Source organism: Puma concolor, chromosome B4, assembly GCF_028749965.1.
Source record: "Puma concolor isolate L17-30 chromosome B4, mPumCon1.1.hap2, whole genome shotgun sequence".
Classification (NCBI taxonomy): domain Eukaryota; kingdom Metazoa; phylum Chordata; class Mammalia; order Carnivora; family Felidae; genus Puma; species Puma concolor.
Window position 1 is genome coordinate 61,941,308 of NC_141673.1, and position 14,233 is coordinate 61,955,540.

Below are 14,233 nucleotides of genomic sequence, written 5' to 3' on the forward strand. Positions count from 1 at the left end.
ATATATATAATATATATGTGTGTATATATAATATAAATGTGTTTTTTATATATTATATATATTATATAATATAAATATAAATATATAATATAAATGTGTATATATATACATATATATATATAATACACACACAATGGAATATTACTCCATGAAAAAATAAAATCTTGTCATTTGCAACAACATGGATGGGGCGAGAGTATCAGGCTGAGCAAAATAAGTCAGAGAAAGACAAATACCATATAATTTCACTCATGTGGAATTTAAGAAAGAAAACAAGCAGGCAAAGGGGGGAAAAAGAGAGGTGGGGGAGAGGCCAACCAAGAAACAAACTCTTAACAATAGAGAACAAACAAACTGGTGGTTACCAGAGGTGTGTGGGGGAGGGGGGGGATGAGTGAAATAGGTGATGGGGATTAAGGAGGGCACTTGTGATGAGCACAGGATGACGTACGGAAGTGTTGACTCACTACACTGTACACCTGAAACTAATATGACGTTGTCCGTTAACTAACCGGAACTTAAATAAAAACTTTTCAAAAATTCCAACCTGAGGGAGGCACAGAAGATCAATGAGTTCAGCCCTAGGCCCAGAGCCAGGCCCAAGTCCTGGGTGCGTCCCCCACCACCTCTCATGTGGCTCTTTGGGCATCTCACCCACCTCTGGAGCCACCAGACCTTACCTGTAGCAGGCACAGAGTTTGGAGTTAGACTCACATGGGTTCAAATCCACCCAGATGTGTGACCTCACCTTTGTGAATATCACTTTTCCTGCTTGATGAGTAACACATACCTCACAACCATGATGAATTAAGTAAAATATCCCATATGAACAAACTCTGCACAGTACCTGGCATGTAATCAGAATTCCTATAACGGCCGCGCTCCTTCATTCCTGAACTGACAGAGTTTTATCTGCAGCCTACCTGCCTTTATTCATTCACCCTCCTAATATATTCTGGGTGCCTACTATGTACCAGCTCCTTCTAGGTTCTGGGAAAACAGTGGCAAGCAAAACATAGTTCCACCACCCATCACGGAAGTTCTGTCCTCCTGGGGCACAGAGATATTAACTGATTACACAAATAAAAATAAAATTACACCAATAATGAGTACCATGAAGGAGAGAAACTCACACCCACTTAGTTATTCCAAGGACTTCCGGAGGTGGAGCCTGGGGCTGACACACCTTTGGCATGGCCCACGCCAGGGAAATGCTGGGGGCCTTACTTTCCTGTTAACTGGTTTCCCAGAAGCTCCATTTCCCAACAACAAATGTATTCAGAAAAGGGAATTTGGGAGGGGAAACCTGGAATGCCCCCAGATCCAATCCGGAACCAGGTTCCCCAGAGCCCTTTCCCACCCCAAGATAAATAAAGCCTAAAGCCTCTGCCGGACTACTGCCTCTGCAACACTCAACAGACTCCCCAGGGAAGACGGATCTGGCTACAGGTTCACCATGAGATTCTTTACCATCCTGCTGCTGGCCACCTGAGCCTCCACATCTCTCGCCATCCTTAATGGTGAGTCTGGCTTCTGCTACACTCCTCTTTGTTCCCCAGAGGTCACTGAGCTGTCCCCTGGAGAGTCGTCAGCAGTAGGAAGACCCCTCCTTAATCCTTGTAATGCACCGTGTGGAGAACGCATAACCAAAAGTGCACACCCGGGATGGCTGAGGTGTGGAGGCAGGGGACTAGGACTCATGATACCAGGAATCCTGCACCCTAGAAATCCTGGCGCTGGGGCCAGAGGAGCCAACTGGACCCAAATCAAGGTGGACTATGGGTTAACAGATTCAGATAAGATTCCAGCCTCTGAGGGTGCTGGACACACCAAAGCCACTGACCTCCTCTGGGCCCCCCGGCCTCCCTCTGTAACAATGAGGGCAAGACATATACACACATTCATTTAACGACTATTTATTGAGCACCTACTCTGTGCCAGACACACAGCTCTAGGCACTTGAGATACACTAACAAAACACAGAGACCTCAGTCATCATTGAGATGTCATTCTAGGAGAAAGAAACAGATAATTGGCATATTAAACAAATTATATAAGTGTGTTAGAAGTGCTAAGACAGGGGCGCCTGGGTGGCTCAGTCGGTTGGACGTCCGACTTCGGCTCAGGTCATGATCTCACAGTTGGTGAGTTCGAGCCCCACGTCGGGCTCTGTGCTGACAGCTCAGAGCCTGGAGCCTGCTTCAGATTCTGTGTCTCCCCCTCTCTCTGCCCCTCCCCTGCTCATGCTCAGTTTCTCTCTATCTCTCAATAATGAATAAACATTAAAAAAATTTTTTAAAAAACAAAAAGAAGTGCTAAGACAGAGAACAGGATAAGGAAGGTGGAAATGCTGGGTGGGGAGTGGGTACATACAAGCATCTCACATGTCAAATGTCTTAAGACCTCCAGAAACTCTAACCCCTTATTTTTCAGAGCCAGAAGATGACATCCACTTGCAGGCTCAACCCATAAATGCCCGTAAGTCTCATGTTGGCATCCTTTAGAGGGAGTTGGTGGTAGTGAAAGATGGTCCAGTAAATGATGAATTCTCCACCTGAGGAAGAAATGGAGCAGAGACCATCCCTCCTGGCGCTGGACCTTAATCCTTCCTGCTGCACTAATTGGCCAAGATCTGGGGACCGGGAACAATTTGAACAGCACTTCATGCTGGGTAGTCATTGAAGATGACTATATCTCATACCCAAATGCTAGCAGGTAGGGAGTTTCAGCTCACCCTGAGGGGAGGATGCTGGAGGGGCTCCTCGGTCCCAGGCTCCTCCACGGCCTCAAAGTCATGAATATCGCAGGACCCTGCTTTGTAGATTATCCATAAACACAATTCAGTCTCAGGCTAGCTTCCCCCAATTTATCGGAGAAGGAAGACTCAAGCAATACCCAGAACTCAGAAAAAAAGAGCCAGTATTTATTGAGCCCCTCCTATGCACCAGACAATGGATCGGGTGTTTGCATAGTTAATCTCTTTTCATCGGGAAGGTGAATGTGCTAGAATGGAATCCCTATTCAACGGCATTCAAAATCAGGGGTGTGCCCTTAGGTGCTCATAAATTTGGATGCAGGCATTGGATCTCAATTCTGGTCTACACTGACTGAGCAATGGCTCAACTCTGACACTCTCTGCATGTTAAGGGATATGGCAGAGAGCTGGCTGGCTGTTGCTTACCATGAGCTCTTTCTCTGCCCCTCATTCCATCTCCTTGGTCCCAGCTGCTCAGCTGATATGCGAAAAGGACCGTGTCTCCATTGAAAACCTTTCTGAGGAATCTCTCATCTCCAGAGAAGAGCTGGTTTTTGAAGAGGATGATATGACCAAATCTACCAGGAAACCAAAGCGTCAAAGGCCCGAGCTGCTTCACCCCATCCCCCAGGAGGAGTATCAGAAATGCTCCCTCTCAGTCAGAAGAGACTACAGAACTCACTCCCAGGACTGGTAGGAGCCAGGGCCAAGGGGAAGAAGCCGGGAGGGAGGCATTAAACAGAAAAACGCGGTGGCGGGACACTACCTTGGGGGAGAAAGTTGGGGGTGGAAAGAGAAAGGAAGCTGAAGGGGAACAAGAATTAAAGGTAAATGACGGGGCACCTGGGTGGCGCAGTCGGTTAAGCGTCCGACTTCAGCCAGGTCACGATCTCGCGGTCCGTGAGTTCGAGCCCCGCGTCAGGCTCTGGGCTGATGGCTCAGAGCCTGGAGCCTGTTTTGGATTCTTGTCTCCCTCTCTCTCTGCCCCTCCCTCGTTCATGCTCTGTCTCTCTCTGTCCCAAAAATAAATAAACGTTGAAAAAAAAAATTTAAAAAAAAAAAAAAAAGGTAAATGAGATTTGGAGGATCCGCTGATTGTGCCAGCACTGAGGAGTGTGGGGGAGGCGTGAGGGGACTAACCTTACTTTGCCATTTCTCTCCCAACGTTCCCCAGCAACCACCTCAGAGGGAAAACTGGCCAAGCTCGGCCATAAAATCGGGAAGAATCTGGACAAAACTGTAAAAGAAACCATGAGCTATCTGAAAAACCTACTCCCTCATGCCTATGAAGTCATAAGGCCCTAATGATAATAAGGCCCAGTCCCGGCCAAAGCTGGTGTCTACGGCACCCAAACCCTCCTTGCCCCGACCACCATCTCTCAGCTCCCCACGTCCCTTATTAAAGCGTTGCATCCCAGTCTGGCTCTGTGGTGGCTTTGTCGGGCCAGGAGGGAAGGCGGAGGCCCCCACTCCGCTAGGATTCTTCCTGAGTTACCCCATCGCTCTAATTTTAAACCTCCCCTCCTCAGCTTACAACCTGTTCAAGTCTCCACGTCCCAAAATATCCTCTGTGAGGTCGTGACTCCCCTCAAGCTGCCCCTCCTCTTCATCCACACTGCCTCCCTGCTCCCTCACCCCCTGCACCCCTCACCCCCTGCAATCTGCATTTTCACACCCTCCAGCAACTGCTCCCCCCAACATCACTGACAGCAACAAGCCCGGTGGCTATTTCTGGTCCCTACTCCTCTCTTCATGGTCTCTGCAGAACTGGACACGATTACCCCTTCTAGAAAGTTTCCCCGCACTGACCTCCCAATGTGCTGCACTCTACTGGTTCTCCAAGCCCCCCATTTCCTTCCTGGCACATTTTCTGACCATGCACTCTATGCTCCCAGGGTCCCATCCTGTGCCCTCTCATCTTCTCTCCACCTTCCTTCCTCTACATCCCCATTTGCCAAGACTTCAGCTTCACCTCAGGGTGGATGGGGTCTACACATCCACCCAGTGTCTACTATATGTCACACTCATCTACCTAATATGTGCCAAATTACCCCCCCCCCACACACACACACACAACCCTGGGCAGTTTTCACTATAAAGGCATATGGGACCAAATGGGGAAAGAAGAGACTGGGAAAATAAAAATCTCTCTCGGTCTTACAAACGGAAGGAAGATTGCCTATTCAAAGGGAGATACGATGCAGGAAGGAAACTATGAGATAATAGAAAATATATGTATTGGTCTCTGTTCCCCCATATCTGGCACAAAGCTTCAAAATCCTTGTAATTTCCTAAATGATAAGCACATTAGAATCATCCCTGTTCTCGGGGCGCCTGGGTGGCGCAGTCGGTTAAGCGTCCGACTTCAGCCAGGTCACGATCTCGCGGTCCGTGAGTTCGAGCCCCGCGTCGGGCTCTGGGCTGATGGCTCAGAGCCTGGAGCCTGTTTCCGATTCTGTGCCTCCCTCTCTCTCTGCCCCTCCCCCGTTCATGCTCTGTCTCTCTCTCTGTCCCAAAAATAAATAAACGTTGAAAAAAAAAATTAAAAAAAAAAAAGAATCATCCCTGTTCTAATATCTGGACTTTGATGCATCCCAGCGATGGGGATCCTAAGACTCTTGTAAATTCCTAAGTGATAAGAGTGACAGGAGCATCTTTTGTTCTAATGAGGTGACTCTGGTGCACTCTTGGAGGCTCCTGGATGGAGGCTGGCCGCCAGAAGGACCAAGCCATCATTAGAAGCTTGGAATTTTCAGCCCCACCCCTACTTCACTGGAGAGGGGAGAGGGGCTGGAAACAGAGTCAATGATTGATCATGCCCCATGTGATAAAGTCCCCATAAAATCCCACTACAGTGAGGTTCTAAGAGCACCCAGGTTGGTGAACACATCCACACACCAGGAGGGTGACATCACCCAGTTCCACTGGGATAGAAACACCTGCCCTCAGGACCCTCCTGGACCTTGCCCTGGGTATTTCGTTGTCTGCCTGTTCAACTGTATCCTCTATCATATCTTTTAATAAACTGATAAACTGGTAAACAAAGCATTTCCCTGAGTTTTGTGACCCGCTGTAGCAAGTTAATTGAACTCAAGTGAAGGATCACGGGAAGCTCTGATTTATATGATTTATAGCCGATCAGTCAGAAGAACAGGTGACAACCTAGACTTGCAATTGGCATCTGAAGGAGGACAGTCTTGTGGGACTGAGCCCTTTCCCTGTGGGAGCTGACGCAACCTCCAGGTACTGTCAGAGCTGAGTTGGATTGTAGGACACCCAGTTGACCAGAGTTGCTTGATGGGAGAAAACTCACACGCACTGGGAACCAGAAGTGTCAGAAGTGAAGTGTTCTGTGTGTGAATAAGGAAAGACAGATGGATGACTGAGTTTTTCCAACGCAGGAGCCACCTCTGATGTCTATTATCCTACCCCCAGGACATTAAAAAAAAAAAAAAATGCACTTGGAAGATCAACAGGGTGATCCACCCACAGCAACTCAGGCCAGGTGCTGCCCTGGCCCAGAAAAAACTGGAAGTGTGTTCACAGCTGGGGGCAGATAAAATAATCTCCATCCTTCCTTCCTTCGCTTTTTCCTGGTACAGAAAGTTTCCACCTGCCCACTGCCCTTAGTTACCCACCCTCCCCTCCAATACAAAGACACACTCACAACTCCACCAAAAACATCACCCAACCTAGATGGAAAGTTCTATTATGGGTCTTTCTCATAAATTCTTGCCAGGCATAAATTCTTGAGATGAGGCATAAATTCTTGCCAAAATGACAGAGGAAGGTGGTGAGAGATTCTGGAGTTTAGGAAAGAATTGGAGGGGAAGGTCCTTGAGAAGATTAGGTTAGGAAAATTGAAGTGTCTTGGAGATTAAAAGCCCCAGACTCATTGTTCTGACCCTCCAGTTGAGACCAATAAAAAAATGACATGAGGGTCATTACATAATGGTGAAAGCATCCAGCTTCCTAGCAGCTGGACAGATGTTTTATAAACCCAAAATTCAGGGCTCTCGGTTAAAACTGGATAGGAGACCCCAGGCCAAAGGAGCCTTCGGCTTTGACCCCATCTCCCCATTCCCACCCCACCCTACCCCACCTCACCCCCGATTCACAGACTAAATGAGAGATAGGGCAGGATGAGCTACTCTGGGGTTCTCACCCATAGGATCATCTACTTTTCCCCCAAAGGAGAGTAAGCAACACACGGGAAAACAGGCTGGGAAGTATTCCCTCCAACCTGCTCCTCTTGTGGGGAGGGTGCTTCTAAGAGGGAACACCCTCAACATGGAGTAACCTTCTCTTCTCTCCACCCTTTTGGCTTAACATGTGGACCTAGGATCTGCAACCAATCACAGGTATGGCTGGAAAGACAGGAAGGGAAGGGGAGGGGGGAGGAGAAGACAAGCCATGCATCAGAGCAGTCTCCCACATCACAGATATTTGGCCATTCCTGACCTACAAAGTGGCCATATCAGGGGCACCTGGGTGGCTCATTCGGTTAATGATTCGGTGGATCACACGGTTCGTGGGTTCGAGCCCCGTGTCGGGCTCTGTACTGACAGTTCAGAGCCTGGAGCCTGCTTCAGACAGCTCAGAGCCTGGATTCTGTGTCTTGCTCTCTCTCTGCCTCTCCCCCACTCACGCTCTGTCTACCCTTTCTCTCAAAAATAAATAAACATTAAAAAATTTAAAAACAAAACAAAACAAAAAAAAAAAACCAAAGTGGCCATATCATATGGCCCACTGATTTCTGTAGCCCCTGCTATGTGAAAGAAGGAAATAAGAAATAGATTTCCAAACAGGAAATGGGGAAATAAGTTTCTGAGTGCTTTACATATATTTGCTCACTTAATACTTGCAAACAAACAAACAAAAAATGACGTAACAAGTTCTCATCACCATTCTTTGTATATCCTCCTGGAATCATTGGGGTGGCCAATTAACTACTGCCCCCCAGTCCTCTCGATTGGGTCCAGAGGGGACCAAAATTAACTCCAAGACAACAGCATCCAGGTTGGTGAACACATCCACACACCAGGAGGGTGACATCACCCAGTTCCACTGGGATAGAAACACCTGCCCTCAGGACCCTCCTGGACCTTGCCCTGGGTATTTCGTTGTCTGCCTGTTCAACTGTATCCTCTATCATATCTTTTAATAAACTGATAAACTGGTAAACAGTTTCTAGCAACCAAGAAGTACTCTAAATTTGAACCTAACCCCCCCCCTCCTAATTTCAAAAGTAACACAAAACAAAATCTCAGTATACTTTTCTTTTACATTAGAATGCAAGAAAATGAAACATCCAAAATTCTTCCCTTTACCATGCCTGTTCTGCTCGTTCTTACCCAGGAGGCATCACTCCGAAGGAACCTAGCTTCGTCCATTTGCCTGGACATCCCCAGTCCTCAAGAATATCCGTTGGTCACAAGGTCAGTTCTCCATTTCCCCCACGCGGCTGCCAGGGCTCTGGCGGGGCCTCCCCACCTGACAACACCCTGTGACCTCTTGGGATGGGCTGCAGAGGGTTCTCTGTGTGGGCTCCAGCTGTTTGGGAGAAGAAGGTCGGGATCTGAAGGGAGGGGTAGGTGCACACACTCTCCCTGCAACTTCAGCTTCCCAAAGTGTGGGGAGGGGTGAGGAACCTGATCTGTCCTCTCCCTGGCCTGGGGGGGAGCCCCGTCTCCAGACCCCCAAGGTGTGACAGCAGGACAGACTGTGGTGAGGCCTCAAGCCTGGTGAGGATGAGCAGGGTGGAGAGCCCGAGCCTGGGGAGTGTCCCCCCAGAGTCAGGGGCAAGACTGTTAACGCCCGGAGGCAGGAGACTGGCTATATCCTGGCCTTCCCCCCTGAAATGTAAACAGCTCCTCCCGACATCTCCAAAGTTAACTTAATCTATCCCCAAGCAGCTCACTGGTCCCTCTTATTCAAAGTCAGAGTAACTGGGACGCAGAATAATACTATGGCACCAGCTTTACTCCAATGAAACTTAGAAGCACGAGCATATTCTCAGGCCTCAGAGCAATCATGTGCCCAGAATCTAACACAACAGCCTTGTGGGGTTTTTTTTTGGGTGGGGGGGGGGCGTGGGGAGAACCCTTAATGAGGATTCAAGATACAGGAGGCCAGCCCTTAGCCACAGCGGCCTCCCGCGTCCCATGGAGAGGTGAATTTGGACAGTTTACCACTAGAGGGTGGGGAGCATGCTACTATCTCTTCTCTTAAAGTCGGCCGTTTAAGACATTTCTGTCATCTTGTGATATTTAAAAATTTGGAATAATGCTCCCAGTAGTCCTAATTTAACTCAGATGTGGCTAGATCTATATTTCTTTCCTGCATGAATTCCCCTTGGTGTGTATTTCATCTTCTCACTGCTCGGGGAGCAGGGAGGTCCTGACCACAAATTCCTGGGCCTGCCCCTCAGGGCATGGGCAATACCTCCGCCACCCCTCATTCCTAAATAACTGTGTCCCTTTGAAACTAACCTAACAATAGTCGCTGTGCTCGCCGCTAAGCGGGTCCTTTCCTCGCCAACACTATGCAAACCCTTCTACGTTGGTTTCTCGCCCCATCCAGGCTCCCTCTAGCGGCCTCGGTCGGCTTTGCATCCTTATTAAATCGGCCCCATTCATCCTCTTGGATCCAGAAATGAATATTTCTTTCTGTCTTTCTTTTTGAAATTTTTATTTAAATCCCAGTGACTTTACACACAATGTAATATTAGTTTCACGTGTACAATATAGTGACTCAACACTTCCATACACACCCGGTGTTCATCACAAGTGCCCTCCTTAATCCCCAGCATCTAATTAATCCATCCTCCCACCCCTCTCCCGTCTGGTAACCATCAGTTTGTTCTCTATAGTTAAGAATCTGTTTCTTGGTTTGCCTCTCTTTTTTTACTTTATTTTTATTTTTTAATTTACATCCAAGTTAGTTAGCATATAGTGCAATAACGATTTTAGGAGTAGAATCCAGTGATTCATCCCCTATATATAACACCCAGTGCTCATCCCAACAAGTGTCTTTCTTAATGCCCCTTACCCATTTAGCCAGCCCCCCACCTACAACCCCTCCAGCAACCCTCAGTTTGTTCTCTATATTTAAGAGTCTTTTATGTTTTGTCCCCCTCCCTGTTTTTATATTATTTTTGCTTCCCTTCCCTTCTGTTCATCTGTTTTGTATCTTAAATTCCACATATGAGTGAAGTCATATTTTTGTCTTTCTCTGACTAATTTCACTTAGCATCATACCCTCTAGTTTCATCCACATAGTTTCAAGTGGCAAGATTTCATTCTTTTTGATTGTCAAGTAATACTCCATTGTATATACATATCACATCTTCTTTATCCATTCATCTGTCTTTCCATACTTTGGCCATTGTCAATAGTGCTTCTATAAACATTGGGGTGCACGTCCCCCTTCAAAAATAGCACACCTGTATCCCTTGGATAAATACCTAGTAGTGCAATTGCTGGGTCGTAGGGTAGTTCTATTTTTAGTTTTTTGAGGAACCTCCATACTGTTTTCCAGAGTGGTTGCACCAGTTTACATTCCCACAAACAATGTAAAAGGGTTCCTCTTTCTCCACATCCTCATCAACCTCTGTTGTTGCCCGAGTTGTTAATTTTAGCCATTCTGACTGGTGTAAGGTGGTATCTCATTGTGGTTTTGATCTGTATTTCCCTGATGATGAGTGATGTGGAGCATTTTTTTCATGTGTCTGTTAGCCACCTGGATGTCTTCTTTTGAAAAGTGTCTGTTCATATCTTTTGCCCAGAAGAAATGAATAAATACTCTGCTCTTTTCTAGTTCAGTCCTTAAAAACACTCGATAGGGACACTTTCCTTTTTCTTTTGCTATATCTCAAATAAGGCCCCTAAGAACTCAACCTTTCTCCTGAGAAAATCTTATCTTTCTCTCCAGCTCAGTCAACAGAACTTCCTTCTTTTTTCTTTCCTCTTCTTGCTGATTTTTCTCCCTATTAAGACCAAGACTTGCATCTCAAATGCTACTCATATCTCCTTGATTCTCTAAGTCTGATTTCTAAAGACACAATATTCAAGACACCTTGATAAATAGATACAAACCCAACCTTTAGGTTTGTAATAATTCCATTGATTCTTTTCATCCACATTGGTGTTTCCTCCACATAAGGGGTCGTAGTCCTTTTTATCTGTGCAAAGTGCACCACACCTATGTGGTTAATCCCACAGTGGGCCTCTGAGATCAGAGGTCAGGGCTGACTTAATAAATGTACAACCCAGAGCCAACTTGAGGCTGTGTGGCAGGAATAATTCTAGGACCCTGTGGGCAGTCCATAAATAAAATCCTTCCATGCTTCCATCTGTGGCCTTAAATGTAGTTTAAAACAAAGTAGACAATCAGGATCGGGGACAGCCAACCTCGCACCACTTACCAAAGATTAGCACAAATAATCGGAAGCCAAAATGTAACCATCTTGTGCTCTGTACCCACATGAAATTGGGGTAATTTCATTCCCACTTCAGCTGCACCCATAAAGCTGCAGGTCAAAGTTAACTTCAAAGCCTTTGCCTGTTAAAATCCACCGTGCTGGGGCGCCTGGGTGGCGCAGTCGGTTAAGCGTCCGACTTCAGCTCAGGTCACGATCTTGAGGTCCGTGAGTTCGAGCCCTGCGTCGGGCTCTGGGCTGATGGCTCAGAGCCTGGAGCCTGCTTCCGATTCTGTGTCTCCCTCTCTCTCTGCCCCTCCCCCATTCATGCTGTGTCTCTCTCTGTCTCAAAAATAAATAAACGTTAAAAAAAAATTTAAAAAAAAAATCCACCGTGCTGGTGTCCCCCTAGGCCAGTCCCTGATTTTACTGTCAAGGCTCCAGGGTGGCCCAACAGCCTGTCAACCCTCCATTCCTCTGAATCAGGCCCATGGAGAAGGTGCTTCCAGAACAGGGGGCAGAAAGGAGAACAAAGCATCACTTTTATTAATGGCCAGACAAGTACCAGACAACCCACGGTACTCTGACCTCTCTGACAAGCTGAACTAAAGAACGCGGTCAAGGGGCGCCTGGGTGGCTCAGTCGGTTGAGCGTCCGACTTCAGCTCAGGTCATGATCTTGCAGTCCGTGAGTTCGAGCCCCGCGTCGGGCTCTGGGCTGATGGCTCAGAGGCTGGAGCCTGTTTCGGATTCTGTGTCTCCCTCTCTCTCTCTCTGCCCCTCCCCCGTTCATGCTCTGTCTCTCTCTGTCTCTCTCTGTCTCAAAAATAAATAAACGTGGGGCACCTGGGTGGCGCAGTCGGTTAAGTGTCCGACTTCAGCCAGGTCACGATCTCGTGGTCCGTGAGTTCGAGCCCCGCGTCAGGCTCTGGGCTGATGGCTCAGAGCCTGGAGCCTGTTTCCGATTCTGTGTCTCCCTCTCTCTCTGCCCCTCCCCCGTTCATGCTCTGTCTCTCTCTGTCCCAAAAAAAATAAATAAACGTTGAAAAAAAAAAAATTTTAAAAAAAAATAAATAAATAAACGTTAAAAAAAAAAAATTAAAAAAAAAAAAAAAAGAACGCGGTCAAGACACAAGTCCAAGCGGGGCCTCCTCTCCTTCCTCCCTACCTGAGCCAGTAAGCAGATGGGGAAACAGCAGACATACCCCAAGGGAGAGAAGGAGAAGGGAAGCCTTGTCCAAATGTGTGTATTTGCATCATGAGAGGGCAGCAGAGAAAGAAGCAACGCTATTCAGGAACATTCCTGTTAACGCATGGACCGCTCTCCCTGGTGAAACCTGTCCCATGAATGTTCTGTCTCCCCAGCTGCCACGGCACCCCCACGCTGCAGGAGGGAGCACTTGCCTACACGAGGAGATCCTTTCATCTTGTATGAGTTTCCTAAGTACAGTGTCTAAATACAAATTACCACAAATGTACTGACTCAAAACAACACAGCTGTATGATCTTGTAGCTCTGGAGGACAGAAGTCTAAGATGGGTCTCACGAGGCTGAAATCAAGGTGTCAGCAGGGCCACATTCTTTTCTGGAGGCTCAGGGGAGAAACCCTGTCAGTGCTCATTCCAACTTTCAGAGGCCGCCCACATTCCCTGGCTTTCAGTCCCATCCTCCCATCTTCGGAGCCAGCCACAGCCAGCCAAGCTCTTCTCGCTTTGCCACCCATCTGGTTCTCTCTCCTGAATCCCTCCCCACATTGAAGGTTCCTTGTGCTTACACTGGACCCATCCAGATAATCTGGAATAACCTCACTATTTTCAAGCCAGCTGACTAGCAACCTTAATTCCATCCCAAACCTTATTTCCCCTTTGCCATGGAAGCTAACATAGTACAGATTCTACAGATTGGGATATGGGTATCTTGGGGGCCATGATTTTGCTAACACTCCCATGGGATCGGCCACCACTCACACCCACTTAGGCCTTGGTACCACAGGAATCAGTTGCCAGGGGTCCCAAACCATCCAGGGAGGTACTAAAATCTATACCCTGTTCCAATTGCTCTCAGAGGAAGGTGGGTAACCGAATCCCTCCTGGGGATTCCCTCTTGTTCTGTTTCCTCAGTCATGGCCAAAGTCAAGCCAAAGCCTCCAAGACCCAGTTATCCAGACTCCCATCTCCCTAACCCAACCCAATTCTCTGCCCGGCCTCTCTCCCAGACCCTTCTACTGTGACTTCAGGAACTCCTGGCATGTGATCAGCAAACCCCTTGATAGTGCCAATGTCTTGTTTTGAGTGTTCTCTCAATTGACTAGTCTTAAATTTTTAAGATTTCCTGAGAGTCCCACAGCCCCTACAAGGCTCTCAAGAGGAGGCTTCTCTCCCTCTCACTGCCAATTACCTCGGAGCTAGAATGTGGGAAGGGAAGGCCTCCCGGTTTCCCACTGCTGCTTCTATAGCTCTGCTCCTCCTTCCAATTTCAAAACCTCCTCTCCTTGGAAGCTCTGAACACAGGCTGTCACCCTCCTCCCAACCCTCCCCCCTCGTTCGCTGATGACCTCAACTCCTGCTCTTCTTCCCCTCACTTGCTCCTGTCAACATTCCTGATGATGTTCCACATTCACACAGATGATCTCACCGACACTCTGGCTTCTCAGTCCTTGACCTCTGTACCTCAGCCTACACTTTACCACAGTAACCTCCAAAATCTCCAAGAATCACATCTTATCTACAACCTCCTGACCGTCCATCTCCTTTCCTCTAGAAGTTCAGTTGTACCAACTCTTTGGCCTTACCCAGACCCCTGATCTACGTCACCACTTTTTCCATGTAGTTAATGACTCCATTTCCCAGGCTTCTTTGCAGTTAGATGTGGCCATGTGACTTGGTTGCCGCCGGTAGGATATGAGCCAATATGATGATGGCAAATTATAGAGGGCAGTGATAGAAAAGGAGTTACGTCCTCCCCTTCTTTTTTCCCCCCTTCCCACCAACTGGAATGAGATGAAGAGGTGAGAGCTGGCACTGCCATCACAGGCCACTAAACGGAAGCCACATTTTGAAA

At 47.6% G+C, this 14,233-nt stretch overlaps 1 pseudogene across 1 annotated transcript; it reads left to right on the top strand.

Moving 5' to 3' along the window:
- The first annotated feature begins 354 nt into the window (after positions 1–354).
- Positions 355–4,172, top strand: LOC112868013 (glycosylation-dependent cell adhesion molecule 1-like; annotated as a pseudogene). The gene is made up of 4 exons (XR_015253561.1): positions 355–1,520; positions 2,434–2,478; positions 3,226–3,448; positions 3,930–4,172. The product of XR_015253561.1 is annotated as a glycosylation-dependent cell adhesion molecule 1-like (transcript).
- The last annotated feature ends 10,061 nt before the right edge of the window (positions 4,173–14,233 follow it).